The sequence below is a fragment of the Canis lupus genome, chromosome 9 (genome assembly GCF_048164855.1).
Source record: "Canis lupus baileyi chromosome 9, mCanLup2.hap1, whole genome shotgun sequence".
NCBI lineage: Eukaryota > Metazoa > Chordata > Mammalia > Carnivora > Canidae > Canis > Canis lupus.
In genome coordinates this window covers 52,528,223-52,551,885 of record NC_132846.1, presented here as the reverse complement: position 1 = coordinate 52,551,885, position 23,663 = coordinate 52,528,223, and the positions used below count along the sequence as shown (strand labels likewise).

The 23,663-nt window shown below is 41.3% G+C and overlaps 1 protein-coding gene across 20 annotated transcripts in view; it reads right to left on the bottom strand.

Annotated features, from left to right (window-relative positions):
• The window catches only part of NRXN3 (neurexin 3), a 1,529,630-nt gene that overhangs the window by 1,288,365 nt on the left and 217,602 nt on the right, over positions 1-23,663 (bottom strand). The window contains exon 1 of one of the 20 annotated variants that reach the window (XM_072839537.1): positions 21,735-21,900. The exons of the other annotated variants lie outside the window; for them this stretch is intronic. The gene's annotated coding sequence lies outside the window, so the exon portion shown is untranslated. Of the gene's footprint in view, positions 1-21,734; positions 21,901-23,663 lie in introns of those variants that run through there. 20 annotated transcript variants of the gene reach the window in all.

The following is a 23,663-nucleotide window of genomic DNA, read 5'->3' as shown; positions in this document are numbered from 1 at the left end:
ACCAGCTCTTCCTCAGAGGAAGGTCAAGAAATGCCCCTGGCTAGTGGGTAGAGGTGGGAAGAGGAGACTGTATTGTCTTTCTTTCAGGGCAGCCAAGACACCTGTGTTCTCAGGCTGAGTCCTGATTTATGACTCCCTTCCCTGAGCAAGGCTGGAGGCACACTTTCCTTCCAGGGAAGAATCTGTCCTCCTTCAGCCTAAGCAACATGCAGCCTCTGTCTATCTTCTGCTCTGTGACATCATCAATGAGTTATTTCCCTCCTTCAGAGCAGCCCCTTCTGGGACCTACCCAAAGATGCAATTTCTTTTCTATTTTTCTCCTCTTTCAGAAGCTTCCTTCCAGAGACACATAAATGCCAGATTCATTATATTGCTCTCAGGTAGAAGCCTGTGTTAAAGAGTCTTCAATCAATCGATCTCTTAAATAAAGCTGGCAAAATATTGCACTAACTCTGGGCTTTCTGTTTCCTAATGTAGTCAGAATGGCTGTTTCCCCTGGCCCCGCCTGCTTGGCCAATGAACCCAGCATCTCTCTTTTTTGCCCCCTACCTTCATGGTTTGGCTCATAATAAACAGCCTTATAATATAAGCCAGCCCTTTTATCAGCAGATTTTACTTTCACGTGGGAAAAGACAGGTTGCACAATTCCCGCTTCTCTGCTGGGGAAGTTGAGAAAAAGAAAAGTAAGATGACTTAAATCAGGTGAATCTAGAGAAAGTAACTTCAGCTCTGGTCCCTGGGCATTGCTTCTTCCACCCCTATAAAACCCCAAGAGGTGCTCCTACCTTGTCTTTGACCCTTGGTTCCTTCCTTTCCCCCTCAATCCTTCCCTTACTGGTGCTTTTAAAAACAGTTTTCCCCTTCCAGACTGACTCTCTTTCTGAAGTAATCAAGCAGTTCTGAGGTCCCACAAAATGCATGAGATGTACGGATTATGAAATTGTGGTTCAAATCCCAGCCCTAGCTGGTTGGGCAGGATTTTTAACCACTCCCCTCCGGCCCTCAGTTCCATGGGCCATAACCATGGGTAGCAGCAGAGGCATGGCCTTCAGTGTGTAAGTCTCTACAATGAGCTTCCTATGCCTCTGGAAGAAGCCAAATGGACATGTCTGGAATAATAGCAGATCTGCAGTGTCTTTAGGGGAACAGTGCTTGGGACACCCTGTGAGGGACCCCACAGTCTTCCCCTATGTCCTCTCCAGCCCCTGTTCCAATGTCCTTTTCACTTCCTTCCAGCCCAGCCTTTGAAGAGACATTTAACTTGAGGAAAGTAAGTGTGCTATTTGTGAAATGAGATGAAGTAGATAGATGCTTGCGCTCCCCAGAATGGCCCCCTTGGCCCTCTGAGCTAGCAACCCCTGGCTCCCAATGACTGTACTTCCTGGAACAACACAGGAAGTACCACTTCTAGAGCTGCCAGGAATCAGGTGCCCAGGCCACTCACATGGTGTATATTTATAACTTCTTATGCCTTGACTACAGGCCAAATGTTACATTCACAGCTAATTTCCTATTAATTAGGTGCTGCAGTTCCTTGGCTAAATGAATAACGAGCCAGACAGGAGCCCTGAAGTTCAAAAATGCCACGGACTGTGGCACAAATAGAAGCTGGGTAGAAGAGGGGCAGGGAGCCAAGAGAGGAAAAGGGGAAGAAGAAGAAAATACGCTAGTCTGGGACAGCTTCTGTAATAATTAAATAATTACTTGTTGACTTTATAAGGCCTTTAGAGGACTACTTTGCTGAGCATGTTTCTAACACTTGCCTTTTGGGGTAAGAAGAGAGTTAAGGAGTGTCAAGGCTCTAGTGGAGGGGTAAAATGCTGCCTCAGCCAGTATTTCCCCAAGGGGGTCTCTGAACCTCTGCATCAGCATCACCTGGTCTACCTGAATCAACTACAGAGGAATTGGGGAAACTGCACTTTTTAACACCTCCCCCAAGGTCATCCCTATGGATACTAGAGTTTGGGAAACACTGTCCCAGGGTAACTGGGATTTCTGGGTCATACTGTAAGAGGCGAAAGGGCCTTGGCTAAAATTTATAAACATCTCTAAAGCTCTTAACTACTTACCAAGTACCTCCATGTACTCCTTTCCTTTCTTTCATCCTTACAACCCAGTCTGAGGTAGAGGCTACTGTTATCCTCTAGTGAAACAACTGAGACTTTCAAAAACTAAGTAGCTTGGCTAAGTCAAAGATGGAGGGAGTGGCAGAAGCAGCCTGGCTCATCGCAGGCACTTTGGGTACTGGATCTATTTGCTAAAGACCTCTTCTTCCAGCCTGACCAAATCATCATGTTCTGAGACTCCTGATAAACTTTTGAGCCTGCCATTCAGGCCAATCAGGAGATCCAGCTCTAGGCAACTGGACATGAAACAGTGAACAACCAAAGGACTGATTTGTACACGATAGGATTCCAGAGTATTAACACCATAGCTATGGCATTAGATCCCTTCTTTCCAAATCTAGACTCTATTCCATATTCTATTTTAGAAATTTTGAGCAAGGCAGTTTAATTTCTCTCTGCCTCAGTTTCCCCTTTGTATAATGAGGACAATAGTAGTGAGCCCCTTAATATATTGTTGGAAAGACTGGGATAACACACAGACTGCACCTCCCACAGATTCTAGGTTCATCTATTGAGTCAACCACAGTGATTCAAACCCCACCAACTCTAGATGTCTCATCCTACTCCCCCCCCCCCCGCCAAAGATAATACCTGAATCATCAGCCCAAATACTTCACTTTTGCTTTACGGATGAATCAGATTATGAAGACCAATTCTTTGATAAATGCTCTACAGGACATTTCCTCTTGCACTATGAATGTCCTTCCATAAATAATTAAACTAACTTGGTTACTGAAAGAAGTGATCAAACCCACAGTGGGAGGAAGACGGGAACATTGGTCCAACAGTCTGTCCAGGCACTTCCTGATTCCCTGGAGGGCCATAAGATTGAGAAGAGGAGTGCAGGGATGCCTGGGTGGCTCAGTGGTTGAGCGCCTGCCTTTGGCCCAGGGCATGGTCCTGGAATCCCGGGATCGAGTCCCACATTGGGCTCCCTGCCTGGAGCCTGCTTCTCTCTCTGCCTCTCTCTCGCTCTCTCTGTCTCACATGAATAAATAAAATCTTAAAAAAAAAAAAAGAAAGAAAAGAAAAGAGGAGTGCAGACCCCATTGCTCAAGAGCTTCCTCATCTAGAGATGTGGGTAAAGGGCAAGTGTCCAAGGGTAGGCATTGGATGCAAATTCAGAACTACTGAATGAAGACTTACTAGAAAGCATTTAGATAGACTTTCCTTGAGAGTGTCCCCTGCAGGACAGAGGCAATGGCAACATGGTAGCAAAACAACTAGACAGTAGCAAAACTGTGAGAGATAAATGTGGGAGAAGAAGAAAAATCCATCCCCAACAGTGTAGCACAGGATCTCTTTATCCAAAGAGTGGCCTTTAGTTTTATTTAAGAGTTCCCATGGGATGCACTTCTCTCTTGAACCTAAGCTATTAATCACTTTCTTGGAATTCACTTAGGATGCTCTGACTCCCTAGCCTGAAGTTTTTGCATATGCTTGTTCATGTACTCATGCCCCTAAGGGGAAAATATTTCATTAGGCAGAAAGCCTTTCTCTTACTGCTAGTATTCCTTTTCTCCAACAGTAATACCTGGCTAGTAATAATACCAGTAAAACCTGGCTAACAGGTCCTAATTGGACTGTCTAATGAATCGGGCATTAAAAGACATTTAAGAATAAATGCAAACTTATTACTGTCTAGCAAGAAAATGACTAGAGAGGAGCAGAAAGCAGGTAAGAGGTCTTGGCAAACCTATAAAAGCTTGCACTAAGAGATAAGAATCAGCTGTAACTAGGCAGCTAGGCTTGCAAACAGTTTGTTAGATTTTAGTCCTAATTAACTTCCTCCCATCCCCCAACTCCCCACTCCATTATGTGGGCAATTCTAGCCCAGAGGACCAGATTATTACAGATTATACAACGATGAGGCCATGTCATTCAGAAGACGACTCTGCTCAGATTTCCCAGTGTGTGTGGGGGACGGGGGGTGGGTGGAGGGAGTAAGGGGGATAGAGATGGTTATAAAGAACTATGTATGCTATGAACCTGAGCTGATTTGTTCCCCTGCCTTCCAAATGCAAACTTCTATCATAGATTCCAAGAGAAAGAAGATTAGGGCAGAGGCTGAAATTGAGCAGCAGCTTTGATGTCTGAATGTATCCATAGCCCACATATTTTTTCTTCTCACAGCCATGTCTTCCCTTCCCATCATTGGTTTCCAAACAAATGTGATTGAGGAAGAATTCTCCTTCTGCATTTTTAGAGAGGAACATCTCAGGGTAACTATTTTGTCACATTTCAAGAGGGAAAGGCTAATTAAGCTAGATCATCCCCCCAACAATGCCACCATCTCCACCTCTAAAAGGCAGAAACCTGCTAACCCAACACAATTCAGAGTCACTAACTCCACAATTATTCCCCTTAGGAACAGTTTACTTTTCTTTCTTTCTTTCTTTCTTTCTTTCTTTCTTTCTTTCTTTCTTTCTTTCTTTCTTTCTTTCTTTCTTTTCTTCTTTCTTTTCTTTCTTTTCTTTCTTTCTTTTTTTTAATTTCATATTTCCAAGCTCAAGTAGGCATCTTGTGATTTTTGTCTGTCTTTAAGATGATACCTTTGCAATAATTGTCAGAGGCATTTTCTTATCCACATCTTGCTTGGGGAAGAGTAACTCTGGGTTCAAGGTGTTAGGTCCCACAGGAAAAACGCTGGAGCTCAAATGCCACTGGCTTCTCATAGTGCTTTTCCAGTTACTGCAATCATCTATCAGTTTACCCGCCCCAGCTCCTCCCTTCAGCCCTCCCATCCTCCGACTTCTCTAAGTCTTAGTAACCTATTTCATGAACTGAAGAAAAGAGGCAAAGCTACTTCCCAAAAGTTGTAGCCTCTAGCACTGTGCTGGGCACATGGTCTGCACTGGATAAATAGGTGTTGATTGATTTCTTGATTGATTGCCTCACATTGGAATGCTAAGCATTAGCTCTCTGGTGTGTTGAATTATATACTAGTTCCCAGAAAAAAAAACAAAAACAAAAACAAAACAGTGACTCTGCTAAGAAGCTTTCTCTCAATTAACACTATTGTCCCTTTAATCCACCTCAAAATACTAGTTCTGTCTCCTGAACAAGCTGATTCAAAACCTTTGCATTGAAGAGTTTATTTATTCATTTATGTTAGGGAATGTCACTGAAAAGATGTGACTGCCAACTGACCTGTGAGGTAGACCCAGGCACTCAGGGTTCCTCAGCCAACTCCCCTGGGAGTCCTGGGAACATGGGTTCTGCTTGTCTTTCCCACTTTCAGAGGCTGCTCCAAGGACATGGCCTTGAGATAGTGATGTAATGTTTAGATCACCTGCATGGTATATGTGATTCAAACAGTTAAGACCTCTACATAAACTTTTAAGATGTTGCAGATGGGCGCAGGGAACCATTCAGCTTGCTGCCACCCAAGACAAGCCTCAAATGTAAATTCCCTTTGCTATTATTAAAACTGCCACCTACTAACCTGGTGTGGACTGCATCTTTCTCTAGTCTCTTCCTATTCTCTAAGTACAGGGCCAGTTTCAGTTTATACCTGGGAAGCTCCCCAGAGGGTTGCCAAACTAATAATTTAAAAAATATTCATGAGCAACTACTGTACACCAGAAATGAGGGGTAGTCAAATAAACACACATACACAATTCAGAAGAGGTACCACACATTCATCTAATAATCTCAAGAGTGGATATAAAATTGCAGGGGTGATAAGAGTTCTGAGGAGCTATAAGAACACTCAGAGGGGAACCTGGATGCTCAGTCCAGGATGGTTACCTCAGAAAACACCAGTTGAGCCATGCCCTGGAGGGTGAAAAAGAGGTAAAAACAAGGTGAAAAGGAGTAATGAGGGGCAGAGCAATGGTCTTGACTACAGACCTTTACTTTCAGGTGAGGCACTCCTCCCATCCTCCAATGACCCATGATACAGTAGTAATTCTCCAGCATTTCCTGAAGAAACTATCCAGAGGTGGGAGCACTGGGTCCCCATGCTGTGTTCTCCTTTTCATCTTCATCATCAGCCACACACAGAGTCTTTGCCACACACAGGAAAAGGGTGCTCCCCTTTGGCCTCTACTTTTCATCGCCAGAATCCACTTTTGAGAACTCATTTAGAAGATCCTGAGCCAAGACCTAGAGGTTCTGCCCACAGCAATGGACCAAAGTCTAGGTCACCACATAACGGGAGAGCTGACATCTTGGCTTGAGGCTTCTCAGCACTTAACCTATCGATACTGTCCTAGCCAGTCCAGGATGTTTCAATTACCATTTTTCAGATTTATGGGGAGCATCCCTTAAATTGAGGTGGACCCTATGTGTGAACTTGAAATTCATAGTTTTTAAGTGAGAATGTGCATTCTTAATCTAGTTCCTAGCTCTTCCTTTACCTACATATTATTTTTCCAGTCTCACCCTGAAGCTGCTCATGTGTTCCCAAGTGCAGCAAATGACAGCACCAGAAGGTAAACAGTATAAGTGTTTTACCTGGAGGTGGAAAAATGATCACATTTGTTTCTGGTGACCCAGATAAAGAAACAATGAAAAGATAGATAAAATTTATTGCATCCCTCCCAATAACAGCCTTTTAACTTTATTAATAATAGTATTTCAAAAGTCTGACACTCACATGTAAAGACATGAATCACTAGTTGCAAAGTGGTATAAACTTTGCTTTATTACCTTTCCTATATGAAGATTATGATAATTTTAATGTTTCAAAAAGATTTTGACTTCAAAAAATGTGCAGGTTTTATAATTTCAAAAAGTTTTAAAATATATTTGTCAACCGAGCTAATCTATAAAAATAAGTGTCCATATACTCATTGGCTTTCTCTCTCTGCTTAAACTTCTAGGTCAGCTGAGGGCAAATGGTACCATTTCACCTCTGTTTTTTTAGTTCCTTGCTCAAAAGCATCAGTTGAGTGCTCTGCACATAAAAGGTATCCCTCCTACCCCAAAAAACTGTGTTTTAGTAACATTGATAGTCAGAACTTTGACAGACACACACACACACACTCACACAGTCCTGACCACCAATGGTACTAAAAGCCTACAAAGAGTTGGTTTCCCTTGGTCATCAATATAAAGTCCCTAATGCAGGTCAGTGTCATAACACTGTGTTCTGGTTTCAAATACCCTGCATGAAACAGGTTCCCATTCATCCAATATCCAGCACCATCCCCCCTGATAAACTCTCTTAAGTGTTCTTGATCACTACTCCTATTTCAGGAGCCCACATTCCACCATACCCTTCATTGTCATATGGCCTCTATCTTCAAAGAAGATGAAAATTCTCTTTATGTCCTATCTTTAGGTAGGAGATGAGAGCTGGCTGCTAGGAAAGCTGGATTGATGGGGTAAAGAACACTTTCCAAGCAAAAGTAAAAAATGGGACTATCAGGGAATAGAGAACCTGAGAACAAATCCAGATTCCATTGTGAATTAACTGTGTGACCTCAGACATTTTACTGAATTTCTTAGTTACTCTGTCTTTGAAATGAGGGTAATAATGAAAACCTTCCCCACAGGTTGTGCTGAAGAATAACTGAGGCTCTCCATGTAAAGGTCTTGGCAATGTGTTCAGCACAGAATTGCATCCAATAAACATTTGCTGCACTTGCTACTATTATTATTTGGAAAGTAATATAGCGCCAAGGTTAGGTCTATTGTGCTTTGTTAGACTGTCTGGGTTCAAATCCCAGCTCCTCCATTTATTAGCCACACAACCTTGGGCAAGTTTGTCTCTTTGCCTCATTTTAACATGAAAATGAAATTTATCTGCCTCATAAAGTTGTGAGTTGAAATCAAGTTGGCCAAGTATAAAGCTTGGCATGGTTCCAAGCATATAGAAAACTTTCTATATATAAAAATCATTATTATTAATAGTACTATTATCATTACTACCAGAATGACTCTCATAAGTCATTTTCATAATGACTTTCTTCTTTTTGAATACCCCCTGCCACCTTGTTCTACACTTGCCTTGTTTCCTTGTAAGGCACATGCTGACATCTGTCTCCTAGCCTACATGGAGTTTCTTGCCCAGTCTGCCTACAGATTGCAGTAAGAAAGGAGAGATCCACTTCCTGGACTCAGAGACCTTTTACTTCTCTCCAGCGAGCTTATGTACTTTGGCTAGAAATATAGGAATGTATTCTGCCTTCTCTTGCCACCTCCAGAACTTACTCTCAGATTCCTTATTTTTAAGGGCAGAATGGGGAACAGGGAACCAAATGCAAAAAGTTTAAGACCCTCAGTGAGATTTGGTATCCCCAATCCACCAACACAAATGAAATCATCTTTCAACCTTACTTCTAATGTAAGAAAGCCTCCAGAAATACAGCAAATCTCAAATTCATAGGTGTGAAGACTTGCTTGATTTCTCACTTAATGCTAAGTGTAAAAACACCTCCAAGCCATACTAGATTAATATATCTTTGTGTCCTTGCCTAGGCTTTTTTGTCCCAGAGCTATATAAATTTCACCTTTGCAGTTAATACTCACATGAATTCCAATCCAGATATGTAACATCAAAACAGGAAACTCCTTAGCTAAAGGGAAACCCAAATTCAGGGTGAAAATTCTGTCTCCACTGCTCATGTGTTTCTGTTACAACCTAAAGAGCTATTTTCACAAAACCATTAATTCCACAAACATTTATTGAGCATCTCCTCTGGGCTAATCAGTCATGTGCTGGTTGGTTGGGATACCAACATTATTAAAACAAGGTCCTGCCTTCAAGGAGCTCATACATAGTCTGTCTAGTGGTAGAGCTAGAGGCATAAATAAATAATGATAATGCAATGTGACAACTGAAACAATGGGAGGGGTAAGATGCCCAGGGCTTCGCGAGCACAGCCTGAGAGCATGTGTGAATGCGTACAGGAAGGGATATTTGTGGAGTTTCATGCACGACCGGGGGAATTAGTTAGGCAAAGGAGGTCTGTATTAGGCAGCTAGGAGAGCACATTCCAGGGAGAGAAAAGGACATGGACAATGTTGCAGAGAAGCAGAGCATGATATGCAGGCATAGAACAGAAAATTCAAGATGAGGAGCAGTACAAGATGAGGCTGGACAGGTGGGTGGGAGCCAGACCATGGCGAGCCTTGTAGGCTAAGCTAAGGAACACTGACAATGTCCCACAGGCAATGATAAGCTGTGACAGTTTCACGCAAGGGACTGGCATGGTGTGCCTTGCATCTCAGAAAGATTACAATGGGAGCTCCAGGGCAGGATGCTTTTGAAGTGTCCAGTGATAAGATCAGCTACAAGGCAGTACTGGAACCCAGTCTGATAATTTTAACCTGATTCCTGATCAATCCTTACTTTTCTGTCTAAACAGGTTCCTTGCCTTTAGTCATCAAAGCACTTAGCTTTCACCTATCATTCAGGTTCCCTATGCCTCTGGTCCTGACCATGGGCAAGCAAATCCAAGTGACAGCTCCTGTCTGGATCTATGTGCCTCCAAGTGAGTGTAATTCAACACTGGAGCCAAAGCCGATGACATGCATTAGTTATTACTGTAAGACGGCAATTTGGTGATAAAATACAATATTGTCACTTTCAATATGTACTAAAAGTGATTTACCAGAGCTCATGGGGAGCAACTTAGACGACTGTCTGATTACAATACACAGGATAAATCACCCTCATTTGAGGGTTAAATTATCCCATCTGACAACTCTAGATCAATTTGACAGTTAAAATCGGGGTCTCTACTTTCCCTCCCCAACTCATACAGATTTTTTTTCTGGTTCCTGTCGGTGAACAATCAAAACAGTAGATAGACCCTCTCCTTTTTCTTCCATAGTAATTTCCCATCCTACACTCAGGGTCCAACTGAAGCTCCAGGTCCTCTGTGGAGTTTTCTCTAAAACCACTAACGTACTCTCCAAAGTATCAGTCTTCATGGTAAATATCTGTAGCCCTGGTGCAGCACTCTGTTGGGACAGTAAGGTCTAGAATCAATGCCCCATGAGAGACAGTCTTCAAATATGGCTGTTGTGATGGTAATTTTATGCGTCAACTTGACTGGGCTAAGGGACACCCAGAGAGCTGGTAAAACAGGATTTTGGAGCATGTCTATGAGACTATTTCTCAAAGAAATTAGCATCTGATTCAGTAGACTTACCAATGTGAGTGGGCCTGAATATAACAAGAGAGCCTGAATATAACAAAAGGCAGCAGGAGGATGAATTCACTCTCTCTGCTTGAGCTGAGACATCCATCTTCTCCTGCTTTAGTTCTAGGGCTTTCAGACTCAGATCAGGACTTACACCATCAGCCCCACCCCATCCCCAATTCTCAGGGCTTCAGATTCAGTCTGAATTACACCACCAGCTTTCCTGGTTCTCCAGCTTGCAGATGGCACATTGTGGGACTTCTTGGCTTTCATAACTGTGTGAACCAAGAAATATACTTTTATATATATCTGGATATATCCTATTGGTTTTGTTCCTCTGGAGAACACTGACTAATCCAGCTGCCAACAATTTCTCCCCTTCCAGTATACACATGCCATTCTGCACAATAAGACTTGGAGTGTGATTCCCTGCCCCTTAAATCTGGATTGGCCATGTGACTTGCTTAACCTATAGAAGTGACAGTGTGCTAGCTCTAGACCTAACCCTTAAATAGGCATGGATGCTTCCACTTGGGGCTCTTGGAATCCAGTTACCATATAGAAAGCTCAAGCTAGACTACTGAGTGACAAGAGGCATGTGAAAGAGGACCATAGCCTTCTTAGACATCCCTTATTGGAGTTCAGTTAAGCTTCCAGCTAAATATAACCACATGAGTAACCAGACTGACATTATAGGAAACATAACTGGGTGGCTCATCCTGTCAATCCATAGCCATGAGAAATAAAAAGTTATTGGCATTTTAAGCCACCAAATTTTGTAGTAGTTTATTATTAAACAACAGAGAATTGAAACTGCATTTTCTCCCCAACTATAAGGAAAGGTCCTCATGGATATATTATAATACCTGGTATAAACTGGGTATTTTTTATTTGATAGACATTTTATGTAATGATGTCATTTAATCTACATGAGAGTCATGCAAGCTAAGTATTATTATTCCCATTTGACAAATGGGAAACTAAGGCTAAGAGAGGTTATATAACTTGCCCCAAGTCATAGAGCCAGTTATTCAAGTCTATCTCTTTCTAAGGCCTGTGTGTTTAACCACTCTTCCATATTGGATTTCATGGTTCAGAACCAAGTGGATAGACATTTTAAAATCACATGGTTATTAAGACAGTGTGGCAATAAGACGTCTCAGCTTTAGAATCAGATAGTATTGGAATCAAATCCCATCTCCAACATGTAAGCCTTGTCTTGCTTTCCTCCCACACTAAACATGGCAACATTTTGATGTTAATGAAAAAAGTTGGACTTCTCTATTATAAGGTATGATATTTCCTATTTTGGGGTGATGATATGGTTTTACATCATTTTCTCCTAATCTTTTATTCTTTGATGCTATGATTTGTTTTCTTTACTACTTTTGTGAAAACTGTTTTAACAGTGCATCCCTTGACAAATTGATAACCTTCGCTGTCATTTATTGTTCTAGATCATAAAATAGATCCTATGATTCCTATCTTGCAGGGTTATGAGAAGACTATAAATAAAGCCCCTGGCACATAACAGGCACTTAGTAAACTGTCCTGCTATTGGTGCTAGCATTAATATTATCAGGCTGAGCTGGTGAATCTGGAGCAGGTTGAAGCTACTTATTACATGAGGAAGGAAAACACCCAAGAATCCTCAAAACATTTTTGGCTGACACCATGCCCATTTAAATAGGTAGAAAGTAAAAACTTTTCCAGATGACCAGACAAAATGTATTAGTTCCAGATCCAAAGTTTGGCACAGAGCTTATGCCCACCCTAGGTCCTCAGGTCATATACACACCACTTGGATATCAACAGAAAGTTTGTATTAAGGCCTCATCAAGGTCACATTCCACTACTGTGTTATAGACTCCACTGCCTCACCTTAACTTGACCCTATCATTTCCAGAAAAAGCACAAATCTGAAAAGGATGAACCACTGACCTCAAACACTGTAGTAAATGCTACTGATGCAACTCCCAGATTCCCTTATCTGGCAGGTGAATGTATTCCCCAACTGCTGCAGGTGTTGGTTGCTATTTGGCTCACACCTGCCTCCTTGTCTGGAAGACTGCCTTTAGCCAATGGGAACCACCTAACCTGGAGATGCCTGAGAGTTTAAATCTAAGGCTACTGACCAAATGATTCAGAAGAATAAAACTCAGTCTCCTTGCCTCAATTCAGGACAAACTGTGTGGTACAAATCATCTTCTATAGCTCCGCCATGGGATCAGGCTGAGGCTCTATCACATCTTTGCTTAACTTCTTCCCTGCCTTTCCTGCCTCCCTCACATCCTTACAGGTTTCTCCCAAGAGCACTCCCTCAATAAGTAACATACACAAGAGTCCCCATCTCAGGCTTTGCTTCTGGGAAGCCTAACTCAAGATAATCATTTTGATGCCTTCAAAGGTAGAAAAAAAAAATGTCCTTCATACTCTTAGCAGGTTTCTTGTCCCTATATCAAAGATGTTCATTTAAATAGTAAGTTAAAAGCCAAAAAGTGGTTAAAAGCAAAGCAAAGAAAATGAGAGACTTCCTATGACAACTTGAAATTTAGATAACCATGGCAGGCCACACGGCTGATTTCCCAACCTCACGTCTACTCTAAGGAGTAACAGTCAACAAGGGAGATGATTTACAAATGAAACTACAGGAGATGCAGCTCAAGAATTAATATTGGATAATCATACTAGGAAACCACAGACTTGATTTACGGAGTCTGCAAAATAGTGATTATCTGGGTTTAAATCTTCGCTCTACCACTTACTAGCTGGGTGACCTTGGGCTAGTTACCTAAAATTTCTCACCTTCATTTCCCCTTTTAAATATGAAGATAATGATGATATGTCTTTCTAGAGTATGATTGTAGAGTGTGAACTAATATGTGCCCAGTATATAGCAAGTGCCCAATACTAGCTAGCTACTATCTCGAGCCAAACACTGTGTGTATCAGTCAGCATTGGCCAAGTTATACAACAGCAAAAATGCCCCCAAAATCTCAGTGCCTCAAAACACTGAAAGTCATTCTCTTCCTCATACCACATATCCACGATATGTTGACCAGGGGTAGGGAAGCCAGGCATACTGAATAGCCACATCCTGATGTGACTGTGACTGTGCCAAAAGTCACATATCAGCAAATGAATGCTCCAAACCAGAAGTTGTAGACCTCATTTGGGTCCCTGAGTCAATGGCTAGACTTAGTGACGTGGCCCCATACAACAATGAGGAATCCAGGAAGTGTCACTCTGCTATGACCCAAATGAGAAGAGAATTGGGTATCTGTGAGCAGCACTAATATCCTACCACACTGCACTCATCAATTGCACACATTTTCAATTTATTTATTTATTTTTAAAGATTTTATTTATTCATGAGAGACACAGCCTGATGCAGGACTCAATCCCAGAACTTCGAGGTCATGCCCTGAGGCAAAGGCGATGCTCAACCACTGAGCCACCCAGGTGCCCCATGCATTTTCCATTTAAAGCTCGCAACCGGGATCCCTGGGTGGCGCAGCGGTTTGGCGCCTGCCTTTGGCCCAGGGCGCGATCCTGGAGACCCGGGATCGAGTCCCACGTCGGGCTCCCGGTGCATGGAGCCTGCTTCTCCCTCTGCCTGTGTCTCTGCCTCTCTCTCTCTGTGACTATCATAAATAAATAAAAATTTTTAAAAAAATAAAAAAAAAAGCTCACAACCATCTTAGGATGTAGGCACTAGAATTAGTCCTATTCTAAAATTAAGAAATTGAGGGATAGAGGGGTTAAGTAACTTAAGGCCACATCTCTGGCAATGATAAGGGTTACTTCCCGAATGGAAGTCAAATTGTAGGCATACAGAAACTCAGAGTTGGAAAAGGACACTTAAAGTCCACAAAATCTAACCTCTCATCCAATGTGGCAATCTCTTCTATAAGTAAACCACAGAAGCATAAAAGCAGGGTCATCCCTTAGAAAAAGCAACCTGACCACCACCCTGACCCTATGCTTGGACAGGGAAACCTTGGAAGCCACTGAGCTGGTGAACTTTGATTTTATATAAATATAAATAAATAAATAAATAATATATATATATTTATTATTTATGATTTTATATAAATATAAATAAATAAATATATTTATTATTTATATATTATTTATTTATTTATTTATTTATTTATTTATTTATTTATTTATGCATGGCCAATACAGGGAGCTTCTCCAATCCAGATGAGGTGCTCTAGGCCTCTATGCTTCCAGGGACTGCCATGCATGGAAGTGACATTTTATTTTTTTAATTTATCATTTTTTCTTATTGAAGTATAGTTGACACACCATATTTCATTAGTTTCATGTGTATAATATAGTGATTTTATATATTATGCTTACCACAAGTGTAGCCACCATCTGGGAAATGATATTTATTTTTTAAAATATTTATTTATTTATTTGAGAGAGAGAGAGAGAGAGAAAGAGCATACGCAAGAGGAAAGGTAGAGAGGGGGGAGAAGCAGACTCCACACTGAGCACAGAGCCCCACTTGGGGTTTGATCCCGGGACCCTGGATCATGACCTGAGCGCAAGGTAGATGCTCCACTGACTAAGCCACCTAGGCACCCCAGAAATGACGTTTTAAAATTGCAAAATTCCACAGAGTGGGCACTAACAATGTATAGAATCATAAAAGGCCTAGGCTTTACAACATTTGTCTCAAATCCTTGCAGGAAAATATTTTCCCCATTTTGCTAATCAAGATCCTGAGGTAAGAGATTTAATTCACCTCTCAAGGTGTTGTGACTAACTGGGGGCAGAGTTGAGATTCCAACCCAATTGGCTCTGATCCAGGGACTGTGCTGTATCAGAAGATGGGGGTCCACTTAACCAGAACACCTCCATTATTCTGTGATTTGGTGCAACTGCTCAAGAAAATACTGAATCCAAAATAAATGCATTAATGACAAGTTAATTTCAGCCACTCATTATCAACATGCTTAGTATCATAAAGTCACGAACAGAATTGAGAGAAAAACCTCCAAGTTGTTGAGTATTTAGACTAGAGCTCATAGGGAGAAAAAGGCTGAAACTGATATTGATCCAATTGTCTACCCTGGGCCAAGGATGGGTTTAAATCTTCGCTCTACCACTTACTAGCTGGTAAAACCAGCTAGTTTTTATATAAAACCATTTCATTTAATTTTCACAATTTCTTCATGAAATTGGTATTTCTCTTATCCTTATTTACTGATTAGGACATCTAGACTCAAAAGATTTAATTCTCCAAAGTCACACAGTTAAACAGTGTAAGCTTCCTCTACCAAGCTGTCTTTCCCTGGGCCAAAGGAAGAAATCACTGATAAGGAGTACCCATGGCAAGAGGCCCTGACTCCCTTTCCCATAGCTCCCATATATATCCCTCAAGACTGTGTCCAGCAGAGTTTTAATCATTTCAAAGTTAGATCTCTTTTTCATCATCCTTACAGAATGGCTGTATCTTTCATAGAATTCCACATCTTTCAGTTAAGAAGGTTTTTCTTCATCAGCTGAAGCCTCAAGACTTTTCTCTTGATTCGAATCCAATGTTCCAACTCAGCCCTCCTGACATCAGCTGCTCCCACCCACATATCTCCCCATATGCTGATACCCAACCAACACCATCTGTAGGACCAAAGATTTTCTGGGTCTCTCTGCTCTGAATAAGAACCCTGACTCAAGAGTGAAGGAACTACAGGGCCATTAAAAAAGCTAATGTATGCTCTTTAGCCATTCTCTCTATTTTTCTTGCCCCTGAGCCACTTTGACACACTGCTGAGGACAAAGTATATGTACTGAGTGGTTAAAAGGAGATAAAGAAGGTGTGGGTCTGTGGATGCTACTGGCCCAGGAGAGAAAACACTGTCTGAAGGAACTATGCTATAAGTCATCACTTGAGAAGTTTCTAGTGAAGGATGTCATTGCCTTCTCTATGGTAAACTGAATTTCCTGAAATTTCTGAACTCACTAGTTCCCTACTTTCATTCCATCCCCATGCCAATTAGTCTAAGTTAATAAGTATAACCTGGGCACAGTGATTGCTCCAGGAATAAGCAGGCAATTTAGTAGAGTCAATAAAAGAAAAGCCCAGAATTCTTTTCTGATTACTCAGGAAAGGAGCTCTTATATCACCCTCTCCACCACCCAGCTGAGAAAAAAGCCAGGCAGATTGAGGTTTGGAGCTGCTGCATTAATCCTGTGATCATGAGGTGAGAGAAGAACAGGACTAAGGCGAAAGATGAGAACATGAAGCCTGGAAACATCACATGAGATTCTGCATCAAGCTGTAATTCAATCCAGAACAACCCCTAGATTTTCTCCTTATGGACTCCACTAAAATTCTCTTTTGGCTTAAAGCAGTTTTGGTTTTGTTTCCAGTCGCATATAATCAAAACAGTCCTGAAAAGGTATAATAAGTAAAAAAATAGTCTCAGAGTACAATGTGTCCAGTGGAAATAGTAGATTGAAGTCTACCTTCCCAACAACCTCCCTCCATCTGTGTGCCATTTTATTGTCTTTTGGCCTCTTGACCAAAACTGGTTCTGGGAAAACCAAAAAGCCAGCCCAAATAATTTCAAATGTCTCTGCCTCCTCAGACTCTACCCTCCCCATCTCAGGTGTCAAATGTTTGAATGCTAAATTCATATCAAGATGTTAGGGATTTCTGTCCCTTCACAGGAATACCTAACTTTGATAAGAGAGAGAGGGTGAAATACAATTCAAAGGAAGCACAGAGGGCATTTAGGATGACGGTAAGTTACGACCAGTAAAGATGTTCAGGTGTGTGAACCTCCCTGACCACAGCTCTTTTCTCTCTGTTCTCATGTGTCTTGTATATATTAGCTCTGCCACTTTAGACTAGGTACTTAATAGCCATGTGTCCCAGTATCCTCACTGTAAAATAGGGAAAGGAGTGTCATAGAATTGTGATAATGCAATGACTTAGGCATGTAGAACACATAGAAAAGTGTCTGGCATAAAGTACTATGTATATCAGCTCCTATTCTCCTTATTCTTTGGATGGACATCACCATCCAGACTGTACAGTCCTGGGAAGTAGATGATCTGACTTCCTTTTCTTTGTATTTATAGCTACCAGCCCAGTGTCTGTCTCCAGAAGTATTTACTGAATGGCCCTTGGCAGGAGTGCTATAAAGAGATTCATGTATGTGTGTTTCATCCCAAAGTATTATGAATTGATCTCTAATAATGAAAGTTCAAGTCCTGAAGTAGGATTGCAGGAGAGATTCTCGGGCAAGTCATCCATCCTCACTTGGATAGTTTCTATTAATAATTGAGAAACAAACCATTTGGGTGGTACAGCCATTTAGGATTAGCAGTCAGCCTGAGATGGAATCTCCAACCCACTTTATCAGAAACCCCCATCCTCAACCTGCCTTATGACTTTGGCTCAATGTGTTTCTTCATTCCTCCAGCATCCAGAGGGGAGACCCATCAGGAATTCTCTCCCCTTCCTGATTTGAGAACTGTCACACTCACAAGAATTTTCTGAGCAGATATTTGTCTTGTAGCATTTTAGAGTCAGCTCCTCCGAGAGACCTATAGGACAGGCTTATTCTTCAGTCCCTAGGCTGCCATCAAATCAGTAGAGAGCTGTGAGCTTTCAGCTAGGTGTTTCTGTCTTCAGGGGGAAAGAAGCTTGAGCATAGATACTTATAAAGGAAAATTTGTTGTAAGGTAAATGAGGGGAGGAAGGCATTTCAGATGCAGAGAGAGATTCACCACCACAGAAAGCATTTTCATGTTAAATCTCTCTTGCATGTGGATGCACTAGTCCCATGCAGTGTTAACAATTTCTTCTATTATTTTCTTGTCCTGACATATGCTTGGGAGATCAGAAGTGTAAACAGATAATTCAGCTGGGTAAGTAAATCACCTCTCTTCCCTGCCAAGCTGTTAAGCAGGCACTTCTAGCATTGCACAGGCTTAGATCAGGTTTCCCAGGGGCTGGCTAAATGAGGATGGTGAAATGAGATCTCAGAGGAGTAGGGAAGGGTATAGCATCTCCCCCCAGGATGTGGGAAGATTGGGATGGTCTTCACTGTGGAAACAAGCCCTTTGCCTGACATGTACTTCTTAAATATCTCCATAAAATGGAAATAGGTAAACTTAGAAACCTAGTAAGTTGGTGGCTAAAGGACCTAGGTTTTTCCCATTAATATTCCTAGAAATTCCTAGAAATATCAATCCATACCCATCTTACAAACAGGAGAGGTTTGGAAACTTAGGGCCTAAATAAATGTTTCACTAAATTTCATCTGCCTCATTATCTAATTCCTCATTTGTTCAACACCATTTATTGAGCATTTCTCTATGCCATGCACAGTGAAGCAGCAATTATTAGAGTCCAGGTGAGGAAACTGGAATACATGGCTGTTAAGTGCCTAAGGACAAGGGAGCATTGGAACACTGGAGATGACAGGATGGTATGAACTTAAGAGGAATTTAGATATAAAATCAATAGGACTTTGTTGACTGATGGTATGTGTAAAGGCAGCATAAAGAAGTTGAGCAGCAGAAATAAGAGTCAAAACCATGGAAGCTAGGATTATTCCCAAGTGTAACTGGGCATGGTATGGCATCACCCACAGAAGAACAGAGCATGGGTGAAGGAAAGTTCAAAGGATGATGGTAGTATGGAGCTCAAAGAGTCAATGCTTAGGATTCCCAATGCCCTCTGAATCCTGGCTGTAATTCTATCAACCATCAAGTCACTTCTCCACCCTTTTGCACCTGCTAAATCCAATTTTACTCAAACACAGGTAGAATTGGCCTTCCAAAGCATAACCCTGGGTTTATCTGCTAAAATAATAAGGCATGAATGTAAAATAATTATCCATACACTCTGAGGGAAGGTCTCTCCTGTTTGCCCAGCCACAGTTGTGTCCAATGAGGGAAAGTGGCTCAGAGCTATGCAGAAGCCTGAAATCCTGCTTCAAGGAGGGGGAGGGTATAAAGAGCAATGGGCAGATCCTTACATTAAAGCTAACATGGCAGGAGACAAGAGTAGACAGAAAGATCCAGTCCTTGGTGGCATTATCTGATCTTCTCAATTACATGAGCCAATTAACCTTCTTTACTGTTTAAGCCAACGGTGCTTCTTTGTCATCTGCTCATCTCTCAATGCCCACCTTAATTTCTACTGCCCCATGAGTCTTCCTTAACCAAACTTCCCAGTTCTTAAGTATGTCTCACAGAAAAGTCTTTTCTGAACATGCTTTTCCTTATAATGCATAGGTCATTGGAATAAGCCCATACTTTGAAGTAAACAGAATTTCAATTATGATTTATCTACTTACTAGGTGTGCAAGCAAGATGCTTAAAACATGAGTCTCAGTTTCCTTATTTATGAAATGGGATAAAGCCCTTTTTCCTCCCAAGAAAAGTAAGTGAAATAATGGAACACCACCTCTATGTGGGTAGCAGAGTAGATTTCCAGGGGAAAACGACCCCTGTGGTTAACTGCCAAGTATGCTAAGAACTCTATATCCTACATATAGCAGACATTAAGTCAATATTTCCATGCAGCCTGAGTGAATAAATATGTCCCTCCCTCAGCTCCAGGTCAGAACCTGGGAATATTAGCTTAGCCAAGTCAACCCAGCATGTAAAGCATCTGTCCACAATCCTTTTGGCTCCCAGCCAGGCTCCCAGACCTGGCAGTTGCAGGAATTCATCAGCATACCCGGAATCCCCCTCCCTGTCTCCAGCACCCACTCCAGAGGCAATTCAAACTCTAGGCAGCCCATGCTTTATGTAAACTGCGGCCAGTGACAAACACACTGAGCCGAGGAGGAAGTGATCAGCAATAATAGAATATTTTAGTAGCCGAGAAAATAATAGAATATTTAATTAGGCAGGATGGGAAGGAAGACCATGCTCTTCCTGTTTCAGTTCAAATAGGGAGAAAAAAGTAAGCAAAGCATCCTGTGACTATAAAAGATCAGTCCAGCCTAAGGAATGAAGAAGGACCACCCGATTATCAGCTTTATCACCTTCTGAGGGGCAAAATGTTCAACCAGCCCTTCATGTTTAACTCAATCACTTGTGTTACTGTTACCTACCCTTTGCTAGTTTTTACCTCATGAGACTCTGAAAGAGCCGTGCCAGAGCATCTGTCTACTTTCCTCCTTGTTTGCAGTATCAGATATGAAGTTGGTAGAAGGCTAAAAAATGCTTAAATGAAAAAAATTATAGTTACTTTTGTATTTTAGTTATCTATAGGCCATATCATTGCAGAATACAGAAGATTGACCTTTGAATGAAGCCTACATTTTTATCTCTAATGATGCTAATTTGCATTGGGTCTGTATTATAGGCTGCCTGAAACTGTCTTGGAGCTAGGTGGTTAACAAATGAGAGAGAGAAAGAGAGAGAAAGAGAGAGAGAAATGGATGGATGTATTGATAGGCAGGAAGGCTCTATATTTGTGTGTCCCTGTCCAATGATTCCATTTGAGGACATTCTACTGTCAACAAAACTCGTATGTTCATAATTTACCCACCAATCAGCTTTAGCCTCTCCTATTACTCCATCTTGTTATTCTATGAAGCCAGCATATCAATCTGAGATCACCTAAAAAATAAAAATTAGTACATGTTGGTACTAATATTCAATCAACATGCTTGTACTGAGTATCCATCTGATCCATGCACTGAAATGTAGAAGGCATAGTGCCTCATTCTCTCAAGCCCATCACTACCATCCTAATAATTATCTCCAAGGTTATGTTAGGATTTCTACCAAATTCCTGAGCAGTAGAACATTGACTTTCCCCATTGTAATTTCTTATTCCCTAATTCCTATCCCTTGCCTGGACATTCCCTCACCCACAAGAAAGCCAACTCAGGTGCCTCTGGAAATTGGGAGGTTGCAGACAACATCTGGTGCACCAGGGGAATGTGTTTGTCTCAACCCGGCTCAAAATAGTATCTGACAAGCCTGAATCACACAAGTTCTGAAAAACTCACAAGAAATAACCTAAGAAATCTATAGCTGCCTCCTCCAATTTCACTCCCTGTCTGGCTGCTTATTGACTTCTGCAGCCTGTATTGACAACGTGCAACCCTGCTTCTGTCTGCCTGCTCCCATGCAGTGGTAAGTAAAGCAGAAAAAAAAAAAGAAAGAAAGAAAAGAAAAAGAAAAAAGAAAAAAGAAAAGAAAAAAAGAGAGAAGATCACAGTTGTAACTCATGCCAAAGACCCTGTTCTGGAGCCAGGCACCAGCCTACAGGCAAAATTTCTAAGACAAATGAGAGATTTATTAGGGAGAAAATGCCTGAATCCCCTTCTCTTCCTTTTGTTCATCCCCCAAGGGCCACGTAGTTAATTTGGCTTCTTCAAACCTCTGCTCCACATTTAAGCTTCCAAATACCACTTCTGTACCAATAAAATATGTCCACTGTAAGGGAATGAGGTATAGCCCACCCCCACTACAGCTCACATACCTTTTTTTTTTTTTTTTAAAGGTGACCTGAAAGACTTACCTGCCAAGCTCGAGTTAATTTCACTGCAGAAATGGAAATGCAGGGTGCTTGCCTCTGGGAAAGCACAACCACAGGGTGCAGAAACAGCGAAGAGAGGGACCACCACATTCCCTAAGCCCTCCAGTCCTGTGTTTCTCCCGGAGCAATTGATAATCTCACTAACACCTACAAGAGTGTGCAGGAAGCTGCCTTCCTAACACCGCCCTCGGTGTTCGTGATTTTGCAACTCTCTCACCCTTCAAATCTTAGTGCAGCACTGGCAATTAGAAACCTGCACACATCTGGGGCCCAGGATAGGGTGTTTTGTGCATACATTGGGAGCTTCAGCCAGCAAAGGGGACTCTCAGCAGCCTGATCCTCTCTCAGGGGATTTATTTGAATCTGCCAAACCTATCTCCTTGCTCAGTGTGAATCACTGACTCAGGAAGTCACATGGACCCAAGATTCCCAGAATACGAGCTCTGTTCTGGGAAATACCGGGGGTATCTATTCTCCTATTAGCCACAACCTTTAAATAACTACTTTGATCAGAATGCATGACTAGAGAGGACATTATGAAGCTAAGTTGCTACTGCAGTGAGCAGAAAAGAAGTTAGAGCAAAAGCCAGCGTAGCGTTCTTTCTACAGCAAACAGTTCCCTGGGGCCCTTTCCTCATATTGGCTGATTCACAGTTTCAAGACAGCGGCAAAAATTTGGAATACTCTGGGATAAATACAAGGGTCTTGAAAACCCCTTGTTCCAGACCGATGACATAGCTGTCCTAAATCCCTAACCTAATTCCAGGGTTAGCTGAGCCATCAAAGGATATTTTGGATTAAATCTCTCATTTCTTTGCTCCTACCTTAGATAAGAAGCAGAAATTATGGAGTAGGATGCTATATATGGATTTGCCATCTTGTGATGCTAACAAATACAGAGTCAGTTATCACCCAACCTGTCACAAGGAAAAAAGCATCATTTTTGTTACTTCTTATGAATAGTCTTAACAGTAATATTAATAATAGAAGCAGTTAGCTTTTATTATGTTTCAAATACCATTCACGTAACTTTTCATGCATTATCACATTCAATATCCCAAGAATTTTATAAGTTGTGTGTGACTGATATTCTCTGCATTTTAGAAATGAGGATACCTGGTATTGGAGATGCTAAGTAACCTTCCTGCCATCATATGATTCGGAGTGGCTACAGGATTGAAATCCAGACCCATCTAACTTCGGAACAAGTGACTTTAACTACTCTTCTACCACATTGAGTAGACACTCAGAGTGAATGCTAAATCATTTATATCTTTCATATTTGAAATCTGTGACCGTACAAGTATAACTCACCTTCAAGTTACTCTTCTGCTATATAAAAAGAGTTTGTTAAAAAATATCATATGCTCATGACCTCCCAAAGAACAACCGAGTTTCTTAAAAGAGGAAACTCCTTTTAAGCACTTTGCACAGCACCTACTTGCTTATAATTCATGTAAATATAAGCTTCCTAAGAATTGTTACATATTTAATAAAATAGACCCACAAATCCACTTAATAAATCATTGTTCTGATATTGAATGTTCTTTAATGTGATTTTTAAAAAAATTCTTAGTAATCACTTATTCTGACTTTTCACTAACTTAGACTTTTCTTGTTATCAAATAATAAAAGTATGCTGGTAGACTTTCCTCAAAGATGTTAGCTTATTAATACTCATAATATCCTAAGGGCACATAGAAAGTACCATTTCCCTCATCTTATCAATATTCAGAAGACCATGCATAGACTCTATGCAGTAGCACATGGTACACAATGTGTGATGTATAATAAACTACGTGGTTCGGAACAGTTCATCATCCATTCAGTGATTCATCACTTACTATGTTCAGTAAGATTGAAACACCATTTTAAAGAGTATAATAATTCACTCTTTAAAGTTGTGTGACT